This window comes from Scyliorhinus canicula, chromosome 1, assembly GCF_902713615.1.
Source record: "Scyliorhinus canicula chromosome 1, sScyCan1.1, whole genome shotgun sequence".
Lineage (NCBI taxonomy): Eukaryota > Metazoa > Chordata > Chondrichthyes > Carcharhiniformes > Scyliorhinidae > Scyliorhinus > Scyliorhinus canicula.
In genome coordinates this window covers 267823741-267848737 of record NC_052146.1, presented here as the reverse complement: position 1 = coordinate 267848737, position 24997 = coordinate 267823741, and the positions used below count along the sequence as shown (strand labels likewise).

The 24997-nt window shown below is 45.0% G+C and overlaps 1 long non-coding RNA gene across 1 annotated transcript in view; it reads left to right on the top strand.

The window, feature by feature from the left end:
• The window catches only part of LOC119974187, a 61685-nt gene that overhangs the window by 25676 nt on the left and 11012 nt on the right, over window positions 1-24997 (top strand). Inside the window, exons 2-3 of the long non-coding RNA XR_005462483.1 lie at window positions 8717-8843; window positions 17929-18026. This is a non-coding gene — a long non-coding RNA (uncharacterized LOC119974187). The remainder of the gene's footprint in view (window positions 1-8716; window positions 8844-17928; window positions 18027-24997) is intronic.

Here is a 24997-nt window from a genome sequence, read left to right as displayed (position 1 = left end):
CCTGTCCATCGGAGTATCCATCTGGTTCATTTGGTGCTTTCAGGGGAGATTTTTCCCCTTGATCAGCAGGTTATATTGGAATGTGACTATAAATATGCAGCAGTCGCCTGTCAAAGAAAGGAGGGGAAAAGGAAGCAGAATGGAGTGGGAAAAGAGTGGCGAGCAGCTCTCCATGTGTCACTTTTACATTATAAAGGAGGCTAACTGTAAATATTAGTGGTGGTTTACTGTAAGCTGCCTACACGATTGAGTACCTGCTTTAATTGATCAATTTATGTCAAGCAGTAGAATCGTGTGGTTTATGGGCCGGTGTAATGCAAGACTGTTCCAGATGGCACTTATTGTGTCATTGTGTATATTTTTTTAAATGTTTGAATGTTCAACCCTGCTCATCTGGCAGAGAGGTTATATTGAAAATATTGCATGTTTAACTGTTTCTGTGCTCACGGCTTCCAGCCTCTCTGTTTGTGGTTTAAAAATTGAGGGTTGGCTGAAGGACCCCAACTTTTCTGTTGCTCAATGTCAAAATATTGCCAAGAATGTACCATCAACGCAGCTATTTATATTCAGTGCTTCTGTTAATTAACAGTGAGTTTCAATGGCTCTCTGGACTGAAATACTAACCTCAGGAGCATGAAGGTAAGAATTACATTGCCTAAATTGAGAACACATGATTGATGAAGTCCTTTTACTTAATGTTGGGCTCTCTACTGACATTAGTTCATTTCTAGCTCCCTCATACGGGAAGCACACTCCTGCTGTCCTGTTCTCTTCAATTCATTCGTAGATTTTGAACTGGTCTCCCCCACCTCCAACCCCGCCCCCCCCCCCCCCCCAACACTCTCAACTCCAACAAAATTCCCAAAGACTCTTAAGTGAGGAGAAATTCTTTGGTTGTTGTCGGTAGGATTGAGAGCCAGAGGGCACAGGTTTAAAGTGGTCAGTAAAGAAGAAAAAGCAATTTGAGATAAAACCTTTGCAAACGAGTGGTTAGGGTTGGGAACGCGTTGCCTGAGAGTGTGGCGAAGGCAAGTTCAAGCAAGGCATTCAAGAGAGAACCAGGTGATTGTTTATTTTCAAATGTCCAGGGAGAAAGTATTGGAAAGTATTGGATGAAATGCTCATTTGGAGAGCTGGAGCTGACACAATGGGCAGAATGGCCTTGTGCGCTGTAACAATTCTGTGATTCTGTATTTACGGGAGAGTTTTTAAGAGTTATCTTCAAGACACCCATAAACACCACTGTTATTTGGAAAAGTGTAGCAAGCTATGTCACAAACAAAAAGAACAATCAACAAGGTTTCATTTAAGTCTGAAGAAAAACAGGGGATGGAACCTTTTCGAATTCTACTTAACCAGCATTCTGTAGAATGTTAGAATAGTATCACGTTTGCTGATGTTATCTGATGGAGAACAGCACTTTCTTGGTCGAAAATATGCTAAAGAAGCTTGTTTACGTAATAGGTGTAAAATCTCGAAGCGACTTGACATAACATGCAAAGCAGAAGACTGAGAAATTATTACACAAGGCAATATGTAAAAAACAGAATATAACTTATGCAATCGATCAGCCCATACTGAAAAAAAAGAAAAAGCAAAATAAAGGGCACAGGAAGGAATGTTTCTTTGTACCTGTATCTCTCTCCGGCTATGACGAAATGGCACTTTCAAGTCAGAATTTGATGTAAGATAACAAGATCAGTGCAATATTGTACATGGTATTATGCAAAATGCTTTCCTTCTGGTTAGATTTGAAAATGTCATTTTCCCCCCTTTTCTCACACCATTGTCTGACATGCGCACTGGATGAAGTTGGCAATTCATCCCTAAAAAATCATTATTCTGTTCATAGTATCTTCCCTTGCCTGTAACTTTATCAAATGTTTGAAATGAACTCGTTAAGATAATATTGCCAATGATAATTTTAGAATTTCCCTGCTAGTTATTGCTGAATTCTGGTTGGCTTTACATTGTTAGCCAGCAGTATTTTCTTTTAGTTTTTATTTGGCCTGTTAATGTTTTACATTACTCATTGCCCAAAGGAATTGACCCCTGCTTGGGTATATTCACACATGCCCTCAGATACCTCACCCAAATGGATATCTGCTGCTTGTGACCCTAGATAATGAAGTTGGCCAGTTATTTTATCGTAACAGGATCACAGCTGAAGCCAGTCCTGTCCTTATCCACTGCCCTCACTTCTTAGTAGGATTATTGCAGAGCAGTCAGCAGAGAGATTCAGTCTAATCTTCTTCTGCCTAACGCAGGACACTGAGAACAATTGTGACATAACTATGCCATAAGACCAAGAGGGAAAAACATACTTAACCTCATCCTCACCAGTCTGCCTGGGGTATATGCATCTGTCCATAATAGTATCAGTAGAAGTGACCACCACTCAGCCCTGGTGAAAACAAAATCACGTCTTCACATTGACGATACCCTCCATTGCATTGTGTGGCACTACCACCGTGCTAAATGGGATAGACTTCAAACAGATTCAGCAACTCAAGACTGGGCTTCCATGAGGCACTGCGAGCCATCAACAGCAGCAGAATTGTATTCAACCACAATCTTCGACCTCATGGCCCGGCATATCCCCCACTCTACCATTATCACCAAGCCAGGCGCTCAACCCAGGTTCAATGAAGAGTGCTGGAGGGCATGTTAGACATATCGAGAGGTGTCAATCTGGTGAAGCTACAACACAGGAGTACTTGAGTGCCAAGCAGCATAAGCAGTCAGTAACATACAGAGCTAAGCGATTCCACAGCAAACGCATCAGATCTAAGCTCTGCAGTCCTGCACATCCAGCCGTGAATGGTGGTGGACAATTAACCAACTCACTGGAGGAGGAAGCTCCACAAATATCCAGCGCCAGCCCTAGGGTTGCTGGCGCCCCGGGCAAGCTGAACTTCGGCTCCCTTGGGGGGTGGCGGGGCGGGGGGGTGGGGGGGGGGGTGGCGGGGACGGGGGGGGGGGCCGGGGGGGGGGGGCGTGGGGGCGGGGCCGGGGGGGCCCAAGGGGGTGGAGCGGGGCCGGGGGGGGGTGGGGAGCGGGGCCGGGGGGGAGCGGGGCCGAGGGGGGGGGGGGCAGCCCTGGGGGAGGGCGGCCACCGCGCATGCGCTGGTTGGCACCGGCCCAACTGCGCATGCGCGGGACCCGAGTCTCTGGCGCCCCCCAGCACATGGCGCCCCGGGCGACTGCCCGAGTTGCCGGTGCCTTGAGCCGGCCCTGCAAATATCCCTATCCTCAATGATGGAGGAGCCCAGCATATTTGTGCAAAAGACAAGCCTGAGGCATTCGCAACAATCTTAAGCCAGAATTGTCGAGTGGATGATCCATCTTTGTCTCCTCTGGAAGTCCCAAACATCACAGATGTCAGTCTTCAGCCATATGATTCAGTCCACGTGATATCAGGAAATGGCTGTGGCCACTGGATACTGTAAAGACTATGGGGCCTGACAATATTCCGGCAATAGTACTGAAGACTTGTGCTCTAGGACTTGCCGCACCCCTAACCAAGCTGCTCCAGTACAGGTACAACACTGGCACCTACACGGCAATGTGGAAAATTACCCAGATGTGTCCTGTACGCAAGCAACAGGACAAATGCAACTCAGCCAATTACCACCCTATCAGTCTACTCTACACCATCAGCAGAGTGATGGACAGAGTCATCGACAGTGCTATCAAGTGGCACTTAGTCCGCACTAACCTGCTCACAGACGCTCAGTTTGGCTTCTGCCAGGGTGACCTAACTCCTGACCTCATTTCAGCCTTGGTTCAAACATGGACAAAAGAGCTGAATGCCAGAGGTGAGGTAAGAGTGACTGCCCTTGACATCAAGGCAGCATTTGCCAAGTATGGCATCAAGGATCTCGAGCTAAACTGGAGTCAATGGGAATCAGGGGGAAAGTCTCCGCTGGTAGGAGTCATAGCTGGCATAAAGGAAGATGGTCGTGGTGGTTGGAGATCAATCATCTCAGCTCCAGGACATCGCTGCAGGAGTTCCTCAGGGTAGTGTCCGAGGCCCAATCATCTCAGCTGCTTCATCAATGACCTCCCTTCCATGATAAGGTCAGAAGTGGGGATGTTTGCGGATGACTGCACAATGTTCAGCACCATTCGCGACTCCTCAGACCATGTCCAAATGCAACAAGACCTGGACAATATCCAGGACAAGTGGCAAGTTACATTCCCGCCACACAAGTGCCAGGCAATGACCATCTCCTGCAAGAGAGGATCGAGCCATCACCCTTGACATTCAATGGCATTACCATCGCTGAATCCTCCACAATCAACATCCTGGGGGTTACCATTGATCAGAAACTGAACTGGACTAGCCATATAGTGTGGCTACCAGGACAGATCAAAGACTAGGAATCCTACGGTGAGTAACTCACTTCCTGACCCCGCAAAGCCTGTCCACCATCTACAAGGCACATGTCAGGAGTGTAATGGAGTACTCTCCACTTGCCTGGATGAGTGCAGCTCCAACAACACTCTAGAAGCTCGACACCATCCAGGACAAAGCAGCCCGCTTAATTGGTACCGCGTCTACAAATATTCAAATGCTCCACCACTGACAAACAGTAGCAGCCGTGTGCACCATCTACATTTAAAAAATAAATACATTTAGAGTACCCAATTCATTTTTCCCAATTAAGGGATAATTTAGCGTGAACAGTTCACTGACCCGGCACATCTTTGAGTTGTGGGGGCGAAACCCATGCAGACACGGGGAGAATGTGCAAACTCCACACAGACAGTGATCCAGAGCCGGGATCGAACCTGGGACCTCGGTGCCGTGAAACAGCGGTGCTAACCACTGTGCCACCATGCTGCCCTGTGTACCATCTACATGATGCACTGCAATAACTCGCCAAGGTTCCTTAGACTTCCAACCCATGACCACTACCTAGAAGGACAAGAGCAGCAGATACCTGGGAATCCCATCACCTGGAGGTTTCCCTCCAAGTCACTCACCATCCCGACTTAGAAAGATATCACCGTTCCTTTACGGTCGATGGGGCAAAATCCTGGAACTCCTTCCCTAACAGCACATTGGGTGTATCTACACCTCAGGAACTGCAGCGGTTCAAGAAGGCAACTCACCTCCACCTTCTGAAAGGCAACTAAGAATGCTGGCATAACCAACGAAGCCCACATTCCCTAAATAAATTTAAAAGAACACAAGAAACTCCCCATAAGAGAGACCTCCACCGGAGACTTCCCCATAAGAAAGACCCTCCACTAGGGCCCTCCATAAGAGAGATTCCTGCCTGGAAGCCCCCCATAAGGCAGTCCCTCACCAGAGACACCCAATTAGAGAGACCTCCCCATTAGAGAGACCCCCCGCCAGAGTGCCCCCATAAGAGAGACCCATGCCTGGAAGCCGCCCATTACAGAGACCCCTACTTTGAAGCTCCCCATTTTCAAAGACCCCTGCTTGGAAGCCACCTCTTACAGAGACCCCGTTCCTGAAAGTCCCTCCCTTACAAAGACCCCTGCCTGGCAGCTAGACAGTAGTCCAGAAAAAGACAGTTAAAAAAACAAATCATTGCTTTAAAACTCACCTGTAGTCAGGCAGAGGAAGCACCACCTGCTAATTCCTAGAAAGGGGAAACCATATCAACTGGGATTAAACCCTCTCAGACCTTTCATTTGCCAGGCTTTCATTCATATCAATGTAAAATTGATTTTACTAGCCTGTGATTGACAGATTGAATATACAGCCAGCTGTCTGGATTGTTTAATTTCATTTGTCTTTATGCTTGAGTGGGCTGCATGTAGCCAGCTATGAAATTAACTGCAATGTTCTAAACATCTAGTTATATTTGACAGCTCTTGGACCACGTCAAAGGCAGTTAAGTGTTTTCTGCAGAGAAAAAGAGAAAGTGAGAGCACTTAACTGTTTATAAACCTTGTGGTCAGTCTCACAACTGGCTACTTGAAATCCACTCAAGCATTAAGGGAAATGAAATAATACAATCCAGACAGCTCGCTGTGTATGCAAGCTGTCAACAGAGCATAGTAAATTCAATTTCACATTGATATGAATGAAAGCCTTGCAGATCAAAGATCTGAAGGGGTCGAAACCCAGCAGGCATGGGCTGGAGTTCTCCCTAAGTCCCCACGCTGGCGGGAAAACCGGCGCCAACCACTCTAGCGTCAACAGCCCCCGAAAGTGCGGAATCCTCTACACTTTTGGGGGCTAGGTGGATGCTGGAGGGGTTGGCACTGCTCCAGCCGGCACCAAAGGGACGGTGCGAGTTCGCGCATGCGCCCAAGGGCCAGCGTGATCTCGTGCATGCGCCGAACCACCATCATGATTCCGCGCATGTGCAGACCGGCTGGCGTATTGTGGCGCATGCGCGGAGGGTTTTGTTCTCCGCGCTGGCCAATGCGGAGCCCTACAGGGGCTGGTGCGGAAGAAAGGAGTGCCCCAACGGAACAAGCCCACCCGCAGATCAGTGGGGCCCCGACCGCGGGCCTGGCAACCATAGCGTTTTCCCCCCAAGGGTCGGATCCCCCCGCGCCCTCCTGAGGACTGCCCCCGCCGACTTACCTGCCAGGTCCCGCCAGTATGTGAGTTGAATGATTCACGATGGCGGGACTGGCCAAAATGGATGGCTGCTCGGCCCATCGGAGCCCGGAGAATCGGTGGGGGGGAGGGGGGGGTGCCAATGGCCCCCGACCACCATGGCGGGATTTCCACCCTCGCTCGAAAAACGGCCCTGGAGACTGGAGACGGGGATTCTCCGACTCAGTGGGGGGGGGGGGGGGGGGGGGGGGGGGTCGGAGAATCCTGCCCATGGTTTTCCCTTTCCGGGAATTTTCAGGTGGTGCTTTCTCTGCTTGAGCCAAAAGTATATTGTAGAGGTGAGTTTTAAAGCAGTGATTTTGTTTTCCACCATCTCTGTCTGGACTGTTCTCTAGCTTCCAGGGAAGAATCTCTGTAATGAGGGACTTCCAGACAGGGTCTCTTGGGGGGCTGTTATGGGGGGGTTTCTGGTGGGGGTCTCTCTTATGTCAGGTCTTAGCTGGTGATCTATTTTATGGGGGGGCTTCCAGACAGGGGCCTCTCTTATGGGAATGTTTGGTGAGGGTCTCTTATGGGGGGTTTCTCTGGTGGGAGGGGGCTGATAGTGGCTCTGATGGGGGTCCTGCAGGCAGGAATTTCATTGGGAGGAGGTAGCCCTCCAATGGACTTTGAGGGCATCTGCTTGAAAGAGTTACCCCTTTGCCCACTGTGCCAGGGCCACGCTGGGAAATACCTGCACTAATTCTCACCCACATGAACCCAACCCAGAGGATTGGAGAATCGTGCAGGCTTGGAGAATCTGGTTCACAGCCCATTAATAGGATGCATTACGATCCCAGACCAGACCCCAACAGCAGCTAGGATACTGGACCGAAATCCCCAAAATTTTGTTTATTTGCAAAACTGTCCGGAAAGAACGATTTGCTCCAGGAGTGATTGCATGAAAAAATACAGCTTTTGTATTATTAAAATCAAAACTTTATTATGAGTACAATATACATTTTTCAAACTTCACACCCAAAAAGAACAGCTTATAATTAGCCCATGGACACTAATGCTCAATTTCCCAAAAAACAACAAGAAAAAAACATAGAGCTCTCAATCTATCTTACTGTGGGAGAATTGTGGACTCAGCATCAGACAGATCAGAATTCAACTCCTCGCTCCAAAGTTTCTCCACAAAAACTGCCTCTCTAAAGCTTTCAAACTGTCTCTCTGTGTTCCTTGGTTCCACCCAGCAATGATCCCATCTCCCTAAGCTGAAAAACAAAATATTTCTGCTCGTATCAACTCCCCAATGACTTTCCCAGTCAAACCACAGGCTGAAAAACACATTCCTTTGTCAATTTCACATTCTGGCTGCTAAAAACACCCAGAATTCTTTTAAAACAAATATGACCACTGCAGTCAAACACACTCCAACCCCAGACTTTTGAGCTTTAAATTGCTCGATATTTAGAATCCAATATTCCTCAAGTTGTCCGGTCAACACAGATGCATATGGGTCATTTTGAGGGTGCACGGCTAATTCTGGATAACAAGCCTTCTGCAATAGTGCCTGAAACTTGTCGGGAACCATGGACTTTATTGTATTCAACGCACTCAGCTATTTCTTGATATCCTGTGGATTAAGTCAAATTGGATGAAAATTGGTAGCGGTGATTTTGTGGAACTGAGGAGAAGGCTGAAATGATTCAGCCTTCCTAATTTTGCACTCCCCTGCTGGGTTCTGCTATCATTTCGGATGGGGATGTTCATGGAGACCCTTCCCACGAGTTGTTTCATTGTCCAACAGCATTCACAGCTGGATGTAGAAAGCGTTAATTGGATTCATTGGTTGTGCAACAGCTCAACTTGGTCTATGGCATGTTGCATATTCTGTTTAGCTTTCCTGTAGTCCTGTATTGTAGCTTCACAAGGTTGGCACCTCATTTTATACATTGGATGAAACTGCCGGCATTGATTTCAATCAGAATCCTTCCAGTCAGCGGAGAAAGTAGACTTTCAATTCATTAGAATGGGCAGGAACCAGATCCAAAAAGCTGAAAGGATAATGTGCTAGCCCCCTCTGCAATGCCTAATTGTTAACGTTGGTGACTTTTAGCTCAGATTGTTTTGTTTGGTCAGAAAGTGTCATTACACTTTGTTTTCTTTTCTCCACTCTTGCAGGTTCCTCTGATACAAATCACCCTCTGGAGCCTCACTCCAAGGACAATTCTCTAGTGTGACCGTGGAACAGCTGATGGCATTGAAGGGCATCAAAGTCAAGTCTATCCTGTCCTCACTCAATACCAATGTAGGTGAAATTTTTACTGACGATTATTGGTTGGCAGTCAGGAAATCCTTCCCTACCCTGGCTACTCGTCATATCATCTCAATCACTGCAGTAGTTGAAGTCAATCATCTTGGTATAAAATGAGGATTGAATCAAGAACCTTTTTCCTGGTCTGTCAGCTTCAGCCCTGCACAAATAAAACAACGGGGGAATTGTATTTGATTAATTTTTCCAAACGTTTCCTGCATCTACTGTATACATGTTAATAAAGATGAGGAAAGCACTTCCAACAAGCCTTTTGAATAATCTTTCAAAAATAAATTTAGAGTAGCCAATTACTATTTTTTTCCAATTAAGGGGCAATTTAGCATTGCCAATCTACCTACACTGCACAACTTTGGCTTGTGGGAGTGAGACCCACACAGACACGGGGAGAATGTGGAAACTCCACACGGACAGTGACACAGGGCCGGGATCGAACCCGGGTCCTCAGCGCCGTGAGGCAGCATTGCTAACCACTGCACCACCGTCCTGCCCCAAGCCATTGGAATAACTGTCTTGTAAACCCATAACAAGTTGTTTTGTCCTTCATTGCTAGAGGGATGGAGTTTAAGACTAGGGAGGTTATGTTGCAATTGTATAAGGTGTTAGTGCGGCCACACCTGGAGTATTGTGTTCAGTTTTGGTCTCCTTACTTGAGAAAGGACGTACTGGCGCTGGAGGGTGTGCAGAGGAGATTCACTAGGTTAATCCCAGAGCTGAAGGGGTTGGATTATGAGGAGAGGTTGAGTAGACTGGGACTGTACTTGTTGGAATTTAGAAGGATGAGGGGGGATCTTATAGAAACATTTAAAATTATGAAGGGAATAGATAGGATAGATGCGGGCAGGTTGTTTCCACTGGCGGGCGACAGCAGAACTAGGGGGCATAGCCTCAAAATAAGGGGAAGTAGATTTAGGACTGAGTTTAGGAGGAACTTCTTCACCCAAAGGGTTGTGAATCTATGGAATTCCTTGCCCAGTGAAGCAGTTGAGGCTCCTTCATTACATGTTTTTAAGGTAAAGATAGATAGTTTTTTGAAGAATAAAGGGATTAAGGGTTATGGTGTTCGGGCCGGAAAGTGGAGCTGAGTCCACAAAAGATCAGCCATGATCTAATTGAATGGCGGAGCAGGCTCGAGGGGCCAGATGGCCTACTCCTGCTCCTAGTTCTTATGTTCTTATGTTCTTATGTTTCTAATTTTATATCCATCCCATCTAAATATTTAAACTATATTCAAACAGTAGAAGTTTGTATTTTAAAATTTATTTCTTTATTTGCTTTCTTTCTGTTTCTTTTCAGTAAATGTATTTCCTTTTGATTCAGATTGAAAAATAATAACTGGTGCCAAAACATTTCATGACAAAATGGAGACAACTCCACCGTGAGGAAACTGGGCCTGTGAATGCATTATACATCCCACCATCTGTCATGCATATGCAAAGATTACCCGGGGAAACATTAGTTTTTACCAAAATTAACAACTCTTCTGAGAAGTTTTCAATGTACAGAAAGGTTTTTTTGACACGTAATGGTGACTGAACTGATAAATCATTATATTTGCTTTACCACGCATGTGGTCTGATGAGCTGTGGTTTGCATACCGTGGGGTGTGACTCCTGTCAGTCATGTGGTTTTCGGGAACCTGACACACGTGAAATGATATGATACTGAGATGTTCTTTGTAATGCTGGTTCTCTGCAATATGCAAGGCTGCATAATCCGTGTAGGTCTAATAACTCTGCAGCTTGCCCAGCACATCATTGCAAGAATGAACTGAGAAATCTGGCTTGGGAATGTCAAGCCTGCCCTCCATTATATATAGTTGATGCACACTTGTTGGGTAGTCTGTTTTGAAATCTGTAGTTGGTTTTAAATACAGGGCGCTGGAATTCCTGTGGGTGTGGCTGCAAAGTAGCTGGGTTTTTGAGGAGCTAGAAATTGGGGGAAAACTCTGGGCACGATTCAGGAAGTTAAAGTCTATTGAAAGGTGTGTTTCTCAGGACTGCAGCGCAGATTGGCATCCCGCTATCGTTTTGTTTTGGCTTCAGGGAAATTTTCTCCCCGAGAGGACCCTTGCCCATGGGAAATCCCATTGACAAGCGGCAGGAGTAGCGTATACCGCTGCCAGCGGACGGAGCGCCACTGAGAAACGCAGGGCTGGGGGACCGGAGAATCCAGCCCAGTATCTCCAGAGCAGGTGTGGGTCACCTAGCCCTGCACAAATCATTCTGTCCCAGAGATTTGGGACAGGGTCAATATCAATAACAATAACAGCAGCTTTTAAAATGGTGAATCAATCCAAGGTGATTCATAGGAGCACAATATCCTCCACGGCGTGCTTTTCCGCATTGGTGGTGGTCGAGTCGGGACCTCGGAAATTCGGGGCTAAATTTAATGAGGGAGTCAGAGCCACAGTGAGTGCAACAAGTGTAAAATGCTGGACTGTGGCATCGCTGATTCAAATGCCACTCCACTGAATTCCTCATCTCCTTCACTGTGGCAGGATAGAAAACACTGATGATATGTTGGAAAAAGGAAAAGAGAGGATGTGATAGTCAGCCTTCTAAGATGCACTGACTGCTACGCAGCTGGAAAAATATGTCACTACCCTCATTTGTATCTTATTTATATCTGGCTTCATATCGTCCCAGACTTTATAGGAGCAGGGTGTGTGGTGACAGGCCTAGTTAGTCAGGCTTCCCTCAATCGTTTGCCTCTTAAATTCTTTTGCGCTGTAATTGTTCCCTTTCCTGGGATTGAATAACAGTGCAGAAACATAAATCTCACCATTAAGAAGATGCTAAAGCTGTTATGGATGAGCTCTAACTTCCTGTGGTGAGTTTAATTGACAATCAATGTGCAAATGCAATAATTTCTTGAAGCTTGCTGGGGTATTGAGTGTGAGCTGCTGTTAATGCAAGGCCACCAGCCGTTTAGAGCAATTCATCCAATAACTCGTGGTGATTCACAATTCACAGGGTGGATCCTCCATGCCACGAGCTGCTGGACGATTTACACATTAATAATCATGTGTTAATTAAATTAATCCCAACCTTGGCATCAGGATGGACCATTGTCTGACAGTCCAAAGCAAAATTCAAATAGCATCATTGTATCTGACTCGATGTCTAGTCAATCACACGCCTGTAACAATAAAAATTAAGTTGTTTTATTTAATTTATCAGCCTTAATAATCTGATATCTGAAACTGCAAACATAAACTGATTATGTGATTACGAATAGGAATATTGTGTGAACAGTTATCGGTCACATCTTGCAGTTTCATTATTAGTTCTGTCACGCATAAGAGCCCATTAAGAATTTATGCAAACAAATTCTTCTGAAGCATGTGTACATTGTGAAGTAGTAAAAGTCATATTTTAACAAGATTGAAATCCATGTGAACGTAGCTCTCCCCTCCTCCAGCATTGTAATTAGTCATCTAGATCTTCCAGCCGACCTAACCCGTAATCCTACTACTAAGAAGCTGCTGAGCTTCATGCTTTTTCCGCATGCCAGTCTCTGCCCCACTGTGGAGAGAAAGTTCGATTCCAACAGAGAACATATGGATGCAATATCCCATGATGTAGTCCTCACTCAAATGATCATAAACAGATTTACATTTAACCTGATCAAGTTCTTTCAGATTTGATATATGCTCATCACAAATTGAAACGTTAAATATCTGCACACTTGCTTTAAATTTGTTGATTTAAAAGTTTATCTTCTGACATTTAGACCTTTTCCTTCTTCCTCTACTCCAAACATCTCTTTTCTCCACACCAGCTTCACTGGTATTTATTTCAACTTCTATTGACTCGTTATTCTCCTCAATTTTATCTCCCATGCTGCATTCTGATTATTTTTATTTATGCCTCTCTTCGCATTATTTTTTCATCCTTTTCTCTCAAATGATAAGGCTTTCACACTGCTTGTCCAACATCCAGTACTGGATGATCTGAAGTTTTCTCTAATTAAATATTGGGAAGAATAAAGCCATGATCTTCAGTCCTGACCACACACTCCCTTCCCGAGTGTTACAACCACGGCAATTGTTCTTTGCCGAGCAAGCCAGATCTCGGCGGGAAACCTGTCTTACTAATCTGTTACGACTGACCCCCAGCTGAGGGTCCCCAAATTTGTTATCCCGGACGAGCCCCCAAATAGTTCCGACCACCCCCAGGTTAAGTTTCCCAAATGTGTTAACCAGGGCGAGGTCCTATATTTGTTACCATCTGGCTGGCATACCTCAAAATTGTTGTGCCCCAGGTGAGGAAGGATAAACTGGCTCCCTTTGTTTATCCAACCCCCTCTGCTAGTCGCAACAAGATTAATACAAAAAGAAAATCCCTCCCTTCACGGATACCTTTTCCCAGTCCCAACATGCACGTTTTAAAAGGAGCCAATTCAACCAGGTTTTCTTAATTTAAAGATAGAGTGAGGTTATTAACTATATAAGGCATAACATATGATAAAAGCACTTGCGTATACATTCACACAGATTGATGATTGAGTGCTGTGGCCATTGCAATTCAAGATTCATGTAGCACTGACTTCTGCAGGCGAATAGTCAGTTTTAATATTCAGATATTCTACAGTTTGGTAGAGAAGCTTCCCTGTATTTGTTTCAGCTGTGGGTTTTGCTGACTTGGCTTACTTCAACAATCAGAGAGAGATAGAAATGTACCTGCAAATGGTTTATGCAGAAGGGGTGCTGCTGCTGGCTGGCTGGCTCTTTGCTTCGGTGCCACACTCTTTGACAACCTGGCACTGGCTCACACACACACACACATTTGGGGCAGCTTTTCAGTTGGCTTTTATTCCAGTCTTCGTATATTTCTGGGAGGCAAGAATCATTTGTCAGGACATTACACACATGATTTCTCTTGATGAGATGATATTCATCTACCTCTATGTCCTATTATCTCCACCGGAGATAGCAATTAGTTTCTGGATGTTTTAGAAGTACCCAGTGTTATGGGTCAGGGTTTCGAGAATCCCAAAGTGTATCATGGAGTTCACCTGACCCACAACTTTTAATAGATTGTGGTATGGGGAGCACATGGCTCACTCTACAGGTACAGCAGAAATGTAAATTTAGAACAAAACAATACTTATTCTATGAACTCAAGTTAACCTTTTTAAAACAAACAGTGACTATCTTAGCAACCATTAATTCAAAGATAACCCCCAATGAATACAACCCTCAGTAATCCTTTAAGCTGTCCTTTTAACATTCAAAAGACTTAACAAACCTTTAAACAGGAGCACATTACGTTCACATTCACTATTGAGAACATTTATAATTCTGAAATCACCAAATGATCCAGAGATAGTCTTTGGATGGCAGAGATCAACAGGACAACTCTTTGTTTAATTTCAGCTGCAGCTCACTGGAAAACCCAGACACATCCAAGCTTTTTCTCAAAATGAAACTAAAACGCAGAACCAGAGTTCAGCTCCACCCACACTCTGATATCACTGTAGTAACATGAACAGCTAACCATTTCTTAAAGTGACATTCTCATGACACTAGAAACAACGGGCAGCACGGTGGCCTAGTGGTTAGCACAACCGCCTCACGGCGCCGAGGTCCCAGGTTCGATCCCGGCTCTGGGTCACTGTCCGTGTGGAGTTTGCACATTCTCCCCGTGTCTGCGTGGGTTTCGCCCCCACAACCCAAAAATGTGCAGAGTAGGTGGATTGGACACACTAAATTGCCCCTTAATTGTAAAAAATAATTGGGTAATCTAAATTTATAAAAAAAAAAAAAAACAAAAACACTAGAAACAATATGGATCCATTGTCTCTTAGTGTATTACTTCCCAGCGAAAAGGTAGCATGGTAGCACAGTGGTTAGCACAGTTGCTTCACAATTCCAGGATCACCGGTTCGATTCATGGATTGGATCACTGTCTGTGTGGAGTCTGCACATTCTCCTCATGTCTGCGTGGGTTTCCTCCAGGTGTTCCGGTTTCCTCCCACAGTCCACAGATGTGCAGGTCAGATTGATTGGCCATGCTAAATTGCCCTTTGTGTCCAAAATGATTGGGTGGAGTTACTGGGTTTTGGGGCTAGGGTAGAAGTGTGAGCTTGGGTAGGGTGCTCTTTACAAGATCCAGTGCAGACTCGGTGGGCCGAATGGCCTCCTTCTGCACTGTAAATTCTGTGGTTCTATGGTTCAATTCAGCCAGTGACTGACTTTACATGCTCAGCCATCTTTGAACATGTATGTCCACTTTTTAAAAAAACTCACAGGTCTTATTTAAAATTTCTAGACATAATTCAGTTTTTTTCCTTCATTATTATGACAGATCATAAACCCTTTTCTTAAAATGAGGAGGAAGAGCTACTGACCTCAGAAGCATAGAACTCCAGTAACACCTTCAGGATTTTAAAAATGAAAAGATTTCTTGACTAGAAAAAAACAACTTAAGTCAATAAGATTAGTTAAAACAGTCAAAACGGTCCTACAGAACAATCCCCAAACAACCGCTTGGTCAGAACACGTAAATAATCCGCCTTCTTGGCAACAACTCCCTCATGGATTTGAACTAGAAAAATCCAGTGATGTTACTTGAGGCAAGGAACTGCTGTCACTTTAATTAAGGTATGCCACACAAATCCTCAAACACCTCCACTCTGATGTGGAAATCCAAAAGAAAGATTCAGGAACAGTCTGCTTTCTGAAAGTAACAGTGCCTGACTGGATAGCTGCTTGATATTGACAACTTTCACACATTGTCCAGCACAGATTTGGTCTCAAAACATTTCCAACACACAGCCACCCCACTCAAAAAAAACATCTTTCTGTAAATATCGCTTTACCCTTTCATCACAGATTCCACTGTCCTCAAAAAACCTCTGAACTCAATTTTCCCAAAGTATTAAAATGTTTCATGTTTTCTATTACCCCCATTTTCAGGTTGATAAAATGTTATATACCTTACCCTGGTTACTTATGAAACTTTTTAAAGCTGTGAACTTTCATTGTCACTTCAAAACTTATCTTTGAAATTCAACAGCTAAAAGTCAAGTCCCTACATATCTCATTGTGCAATATTTAGCCCAACCTATTTACTTGCAAGTCCAAGCTCACCATAAGTTCTCATTTTAAAATTCCCGTCTGTGTTTTCAAATCACTCCATCGCCTCAGACATCCCCTTTGACCTGCTAAGGCCCAAGGCTCTGAAATTTCCGCCTTAAATATCACGCATTCCTAACCTCTCTATTCTTCCATTCAAGCCTACTGCTGCTCCTAATTCCTATGTTCCTATGTTCCCTCAGCCCTGTCTTGCAATGTTAGATGCGTGGATGTGCTCAAGACTCTGGAACGGAGGCATGACCACTCAATCAAAGTCGGGCAGTGGTACCAATAATACCTCGGTTGCCCACATTCAGGACATTATCATAATGCAGACATACGACCAGCTCTATATGCTCTTTATTGGCTGCACACCTATTGTGGGAATGGATGGAGAAACGAATGCATTGCTGAGGCCAATTACAAACCATCTGCACTATTAAAAGGGATGTGCACTGTAGCTGGAAGCGACAGCAAACATTTTCTAAGGGGAAAAATGGCCACAAAAGCAACAGACAGTACAGTCAGTCAGTCTTATGGAGCTTTGGAGTCCCTTGCACGGATGGTCGAAATTCAATCAGATCATGGCTGATCTCTTCCTCGTCTCAAATCCACCTCCCCACCTGTTCCCCATATTCCTTTAGCCCGTTTTTATATCAGAAATATATCTATCTCCTTCTTGAAACATTTTAATGATTTCTGTTCCACCGTACTGTCATAATATATACCATATATTATGGTGCAGACACACACTGATGGACACACACAGGGACCAATCAACATGTACAAACACCACAGCCAATCACCAGTTAGAATACACACACTATAAAGGCAGAGGGCACCACGGTTCCCGCTCATTCTGGGTGCTGCCTCTGAGTGTAACAGGAACTCATTCAGCACAGCACAGACTCACACCATGTGCTGAGAGAATCAACTGGTTCGGACAAGGCTTAGGTCTCTAGTTCAAGTAAGCATTATTTAGACCCACAGTCCTCGTGTGTTAGTTAATAAAATTGAGTTGAACCTTCATCAGTGTTGGAAGTGTCTGTTCATCTCTCAAGCCTACACTAGCCAACACATCACGTACTATGCGGTAGCGAGGTCCACAAATTCACCACCCGCTGCGAGAAGTAGCTCCTCCTCATCTCAATTCTAACTTCTAGTTCTAACTCAGAGGAAGGGCTGCAATGTTGAAACTTTCATTATCGTGGATGCTTTGTTAAACCAAAGCTTTGACTGCCCTCTCTGGCAGATGTCAAAGATCTCACAACACTATTTGAAGAAGAGCAGAGAGGTCTCCTGTATACTGGTCCACGTATACATATGCCTCAATCGACATCCCTAAAACTGATTATCTTGTTATTAACACGTTGCTGTTTTGTGGACATCATTAAGGTCAAATATCTGACAATTTCCCAACATAACATCAGTAATGACACTTCTAAAAGTACTGAAGAGGTGGGAAAATGCTCTGGAATGACCTGAGGCTGGGAAATGTGCTATTTAAATGAAAATGTTTCCTTCTTTTTTGTTTACCCTGCCTATTGGCGAAGTGGTGAGAGCTGTAATTGGCAATTTTCAACAACCTAAGCGAGATCACACATGTAGCTGTGTGTCTGTTGTTGGTTATATTGCAGCATCAATTAGAAGCACAAACAGGCTGCACAGCGCTGGGAGCTCCACCAAACCACTGAACTCCTTCAAGGTGAATGGAATATGATATCGAGGAGGAGGAGGAGGAAAAGAAAGTGGGCAATAATGAGCTGGAGAAAAATACACTGTAAACCCTAATTGATCTGTGACGTTCACTGCAGGGCCCCTCGCCTTTACATTTTATATCTCAGTATGAGCCTTCATTCTCTCATTTCTCGCATTTTGAGTAAGAAAGCTGCAGCTGACTGGAAGTAATAAATATCAATATATGTTGAACTTTGAAACAGAAATATTGCTGAACTTTTTGATGTTCTTTTTCTGACTAAGATGCTGAGGAGGAAGTGTTTTCCAGTCCGTGAAGGAAAGCAGCGTATGACTCTAGCGAGCTGAAGTCAGGCTCACTCCGTGTTCAAGGTGGAAACAATGTGTGTATTTTGTTTTGATTCTACTGACACAATGATGTCATTCATTTGAGCCAACTATTAACCTTGTGCCAGGAAAGAAGTTGATTATGTATTCCATCCTAACCTCAGCTCTTTCTACAACACTCTACACAGTCATCCCGAGATCTGAAGTCACCCAAGCCTTTGATGTTAAGTTACAAAGTCACGGTTTTGTGGGAGGCCATTCAAGCTATGTTAGCTCATGCAATCCCGCATAAAAAGCCATTATAGTCCCCCCATCAAGTCATCCAACTGTACCTGGAAGGAACCTATTGTTGTCACCTACAATACCCTTCTTTAATGTGTATTTTGTTTCTCTCCTAGAATGCTGACACACCTTAAAGTACGCACCATGTTATCATACTGTATTGCAGCAGAGAAACAAGCCACTTTGGCCTATCAAGTCAATGCCTTTACTCCTCGTTAGCCATTTAATCTATTTTCACTCTTCCACTCACTGCCAACAAACTTTAATATTCTCCTCATCAAAAAACTCCATAATTGCCTTTTGAAATAATTTATGGACTCTGTTTCCCTGATTTCTGGCAGAGAATTTTATGTTCTAACCGGCGTAAGGATTTCCTTTTTAACATGCTCCCTTTAATTCCTTCTCTGACTATTTTAAATTTGTGTCACTGGCTCACCAATCAGGGGACACAGCCTGTTATTGTCTATCGTATTATAAATCTTCAGCATCAGAGTGATTTACATCACAGAGGATGACCATCCAGCCCATCGTGTGTATCCAAGCTGACAAATCTAATCTTGGTCAGTTTAAAGTTGGAACCCCTTTCGGCTAACCCCTTAATCTCCTAAACTACAGTAAACAGAATGGCCCAAATTCTCCTTCATAACAATGGGGGTGAATTTCATCTGCTGATTTCCATGTTCCTGTTGGAAAATGGCGTGCACCCAGGCAGCATTGATGATCAGCAATCTGAGGCCTGTGAGCCTATAAAAGGATGGCTAGTCACCCTGCCTGAAACAGTGGAGAGCCCTAATTTATATAGAAGAGATATGCATTTTCAAGTATCAATGAGCGGAGTGTGCACTGCATAAACTCCTTGCCCCGTGGCAGCGTCCATAGCTTAAAGGGGAAGGTGTTCAATGCGAGGACAGGTTCAACCAAGAAGAGGAGGATGGTGGGGGAAAGGCACTTGTTGAGCCTCCATTCAAGGAAGAGGTGAAGAGTCCTCAAACTGTCCTGCTGGAGTTAGAGTACTTGTAAAAGAATTGGACACCCATGGGAGAAAAGGAGATAGTAAGGTCCAGGAAACTGGGAACTTTTAAAGAGAATTGGGGGGTTGGGGGGGGGTTGGGGGGTGGAGTGGGTGCTGGGAGCAGACAGCTGAAGTATGATGGATGTATATGTGAGGAGACTGGAGAGAAAAAGACAAAAGTCAAGTTGGGAAGGAATCAGCTCAGTGAGGGCAAAAATAGACTGAAACAAGTGGGTCTATCGGGGTGGTCCTGTTTCTCTGTTTGTGGAAGACCATCATTTCCACCTGTCAGATGCTGTTTGATAATTGCTCTTGCAAAGCACTTTGAAATGTTTTATGATGTTCAAGGTGCTATCTTAGTATAAATGGTTGTTCTTTTGTTCAACAACTTCCCCTGCAGCCTAGAACATGGTTGGCTCATAATGTCATGATGTGGAGATGCCGGCGTTGGACTGGGGTGAGCACAGTAAGAAGTCTTTCAATACCAGGTTAAAGTCCAACAGGTTTGTTTCAAACACTAGCTTTCGGAGCAGTGCTCCGAAAGCTAGTGTTTGAAACAAACCTGTTGGACTTTAACCTGGTGTTGTAAGACTTCTTACTGGGTTCATAATGTGACAAGGTTTGCTGCACCGATAACCTCAGTGTAATCTTAACATCCTAATATAAAAGAGGCTGAGGTAGGTGTAATATCCCGCATGGGACCTACGAGTGGGAATGCTTGTCTACCCCATGTTCCCGTAGCTGGTTGGGGCCAGGGGCTGGTTTAGCACACTGGGCTAAATCACTGGCTTTTAAAGCAGACCAAGGCAGGCCAGCAACACGGTTCAATTCCCAAACAGCCTACCCGAACAGGCGCCGGAATGTGGCGACTGGGGGCTTTTCACAGTAACTTAATTTGAAGCCTACTTGAGACAATAAGCAATTTTCATTTCATTTCCTTGCGGAGTATGAGCTCCTGGCTAGGGACATGTCAGTTCAGTTGTCCAGTGTATATAAGGGCGGCCAGTAAGGCACCGACTGGAATCCAATAGGGGCGTAAAGGGAAGTGTATATACCTCATTTGTTAATAAAACATTGTTCTTATTTTCACATGGTGTGAACTCCCCGTGCTCTTATTAAAGTAAGGTAATACATTGCTACAAGATTATATGGTTTATTTTATTGAAAATGGGGAAGGGATGATGTGGCAAAAAAGGCGTGAATATCCTCTTAGAAACTGTCTTTCTGCCATTTTGAAACCAACTATTTTTCAGTGTGTGATTTTATACTTTTGGTATTCCATTTTCTTGTGGTTCCATGGGGAAGCAGGGCTGGGAGGGGAATGTTAAGACTTCAGTATTCCATTATTTCAGTTTGTTTTTATTTTTATTTTTAATTTTTATTTAAAGTACCCAATTCTCTTTTTCCAATTAAGGGGCAATTTAGTGTGGCCAATCAACCTACCCTGCATATCTTTGTGATGTGGAGTGAGACCCACGCAGAGACGGGGTGAATGTGCAAACTCCATATGGACAGTGACCCAAGGCTGGGATTGATTTTGGCACCGTGAGGCAGCAGTGCTAACTACTGCGCCACTATGCCGCCAACCTTTTTGTATTAAATGGCCCAGGTATCCCAGTCTCCAGATAGCTAAACACTGGACACAAGCCCCAAGATGGCTATGGGACCCTTGGATGTCCCAATGCCAGACTCTGTGCGAATTGCCCAGGAAGTTTGAACTTTCGATGGGGAATCCCCTGCTCTGCAGGACCCTTTGAAAAGGCCTGTGATGCTAGGTTCGAGATGGAGAATTTGAACAGTTACGAATGTTAGATTAAAACCTAGCCTAACACCTGGATACTGACAGAACTGATCCCCCACCCTAAACAATCACACTGCCCCCATCCCCCAGGTTCCCAATTCCCCCCTCAGTCTCTGACACTCCTGACCATCTGACTCCCCCGACCCAACTGACCTCACCACCCTTACCCTACCCCCTTATTACCGAACTGCGTTACCCGCCTAACCACCCTTACCCATCCTGTCCCCACACCCACCCTAACCCCTCATCCAGAATATACCCTTATCCACTTGCTCTGTATTTCAAAGAGGCTTTGGGACATTTAAACTCTTTATTTACCAGAATACTGCAGCTAGTGCTGTAAAAAGAGTGTGTGGTTTCTGTGTAACTTCTCTCCACTGCCCCCTCCGATGTCTCCTGAACTGACTGACTTCTGCAGGTTCATCTATCAGGAGATTGTCCCGAAAAATCAGAAATGGATCACAGCACTTCAGAGGAGCGGAGAATAATGGCGGAACCCCTGTCCCAAGTGGGGATCCAAAATAAAAAAGCTAGAGGGCCTAACAGCCTTTTACAGAACTGGGCCAAAGTCTCAGAGAACGGAGACAGGCTTTCCAAGCAGCTCATCCGTGCTCCCACATACACTGTGGATGCCACTGTCTCCAGAAGTGATGAGCCTGACTTGTTCACACCCCTGCCTCTAAGAGTGAAAATTGTGCGTGCATGGGTCATTTCTATGGATATGGGCCTGCCAAATTGGAAGCATTCCCAACTTGTGATTCCTGCCTCAATGGCAAAAGACCAGCCCGAAGGTCATGATCTGTGGTGATTTGAATTTTAAGATTTGAAACAAAAAAAACTGTCTGCAGCTGTCACTTAGAGTAAAAAAAACACACATCTGCTGCTGGAGTGCATTGATTAAAAGGAGATTTGGCATAGCTTCGGAAAAACTATAGGCATCTGTTTTTTGCAATTTCAAAAGACTTCATTGTTTGTGTGCTGCAATTTCTTGTTATTACAGCTGAGCACAGCTTGACTGCAATGCTTGGCTGGGTTTCAAAAGTTCCAGAACCACTTATCTCAGCAGGGGTCAGTGTTCAAATTTTGATGGACAGGTTTAAGAGGTCATTAAAGCATCACCTGTCTTTAACGTGGTTAATGAAGTAAATATTTTTTTGCTTTTACAACAAGTGACCCCTTGAACGGATTTACATTTTAATGAAGGAGATGTGTTTCAATGACAGCACTATTAGATTGTTAGAAATTGAATTTTTTTTAAATATCGATGGCTCTGGTGGTCTGTCCACAGTGTATACTCTTCGAATAGCTGTCGAGGATTCATGGGGAGGCATGGGAATATGAGGGGCATTGAATAGACTTGATGCGTATGTGGTTGCATGGAGAGGGCAGGCTGATACTGTATAAGGGATCGTGGGGAATCTTGGGTGTGTAATGGGGTGAGAATGAGGATTTGTGGGCCTGAGACTCATCATTAAAATTGGGCTGTTGTCCCAGTGATTGGGGGCAGGCAATCTAGCTTCCCGACCTTGCCAAATGCCAGCCTCTGTTGCCACTTCAGGCCTGAGGCAGTGAGCCTGACTCCAACCCAACCAAGTGAGCAAAGATATGGCAGGCAGAGGCCATCTTCACAGAGACAGGTCTGCGGAGTCAGACCACCTCGAAGAACAGCCAGCCCTAAGGGTTCAGACAGGAGAAGCTTTGGAAAACATTGAGGTTGGAAGTAAGGAGGAAACAGATAGAACGTAAAGCATAAATGATGGCAGATTTATGTTCTTTTTTTGTGTTGGAATGCGTGCCATTTTTTTCAAGGCCAAGGAATGCACACCCAAACAGGCTCATCCATGTTTCACATCTCGAGGGGCGGTGCTGAGGAAAGTGTCATTGGTGCATTGATGACCACCCTGGCCCTTTCAGAGCCTCAAGTGCCAACACCTCTAGATCCACAATTTTCACCACCTCACCACCAACAGCAGCATGGGCAGCATGGTAGCACAGTGGTTAGCACAGTTGATTCACAGCTCCAGGATCCCAGCTTCGATTTCCCAGCTTGGGTCACTGTCTGTGCAGAGTCTGCACGTTCTGCCCGTGTGCGCGTGGGTTTCCTCCGGGTGCTCCAATTTCCTCCCACAGTCCAAAGATGTGCAGGTTAGGTGGATTGGCCATGCTAAATTGCCCTTAGTGTCTACAAAGGTTGGGTTATGGAGGGTTACTGGGTTATGGGGATAGGGTAGAGGTGTGGTTTTAGGTAGGGTGCTCTTTCCAAGGGCCAGTGCAGACACGATGGGCCGAATGGCCTCCTTCCGCACTGTAAATTCTATGACTCTATGGTGCTTTACCTGCACAAACACCAGCTTCAGGACACCCATTTTAGGGTTGCCAATTTGGTTGGACCTATTCCATCAAATGTCAACACATGGCCTTCTGCCTTCGACTGCCCCACCCCACGCTTTTACCACCGATTGACTGACATGTCCATTCTCGGAGTGCACCAGGCTCCTGGGCCAGTCAGAACATGAATCGACTCGTCACTCCCAGACTGGATAATTGCTGACTGATGGACGCAACAGCCTTTTTAAACCATGTCCAATATTTTTCTTACTAACGGGTTCAGATGGGCCTGTTCATCTGTGGGCCTGTTGTCCTTAATAGCCACTTAAGGGCCTGCTCCCACCACTGCTGGAATTTTACATGTAGTAGGGGAGGCCAACGCCTAATGTCATGTTTGCACCTGGTAGACAGATGGCTGGGCGTGAGTTGGGTGCCTCCTTTTCATGCATCATCTACCCATTGGAGCCCCTCCCTCCAGATAATTATATCTCCCCCCAGACCTCCCCCCAGTTTCCTCTTCTGCACATTGACCTTGCTGAGATCTGCCAGTCTAACCCTGGCAAGACCCTGGACTTGACTTTAAGTCCAGGCTCCATTAGCACCTTACCTTCAGCATCTGCTCTCACTGACGCCGCTGGGACAAGTGAGCAATATGACTGACTCTTAAATATCCTTTGGAATGGCCTAAAAAGACAGTAAATTGTGTGAGAAAAGCTACGATAGACGGCAGTGGTCCAAGAAAGTGTCTCACCGCCATCTTGGCGAGGGCTGTTAAGGATAGACAACACATTCTGCCCTAGCCAGCAATGTCCTCATCTCGTGGATGAATAAACTTAAATAAACAGTAGTTGAAAATATGCCCACTCAGGCTTTCTGCAAAAAATTGACAAGTTGCAGATAAGCCAGTTGATCAATCCACACGCTCTCCTCTCTGCACAAGCTTTGAGGCTCTGTGCCGGTCCGAATACTTTTGTTTTGTTGTAAACTTCTCATCTGAGTTGGTGGCTTTAGAAATGAGTCACATTTCTTCATTTCGCAAAGGGACCTCGTTACCCATTGAAGAAAAGCGACAGTGCTGAATGCAAATCAGGACAGTTGAAAGAGAGTTGCCCGGAACCTTTCACATGAGTATTGATCTTCAGACTCCTAAGCAGGAGGTAAAGAGAGGCGTAAATGGGTGTGATTTCCTTGAATTGTTTTGGGGGGGAAATCTGGGCCATTATCTTTAATTCCAGTGAAAGGAATGCATGTGATTGTATCACTGTGTGGGTGTGAATTCACCACCAAACTCACTTAGAGAGTACTAATCTCATCCCCAGCTGAGCTGATATGTACCCAATTTGATGTCAAACTGAGTCAAACATATTTAAAAAGTCCCAACTTTATTCTCACTAACCTCCAAGCTGGCTTTCCTTAATTCACCCTCATTTTTCCAAACAAATATTAATTTTGTCCCGAATTATCGTTTCTAAAAGCTTCCCCGCAACTCTGATTAAACTGAGCAGTCTGTAGTTTCCGGGCTTTTCTTTAATCCATTTTTCTGAACAAGGGTACAACATTTGCAATTCTCTGGTCTTCTGACACCACCCCTGAGTCCAAGGAAG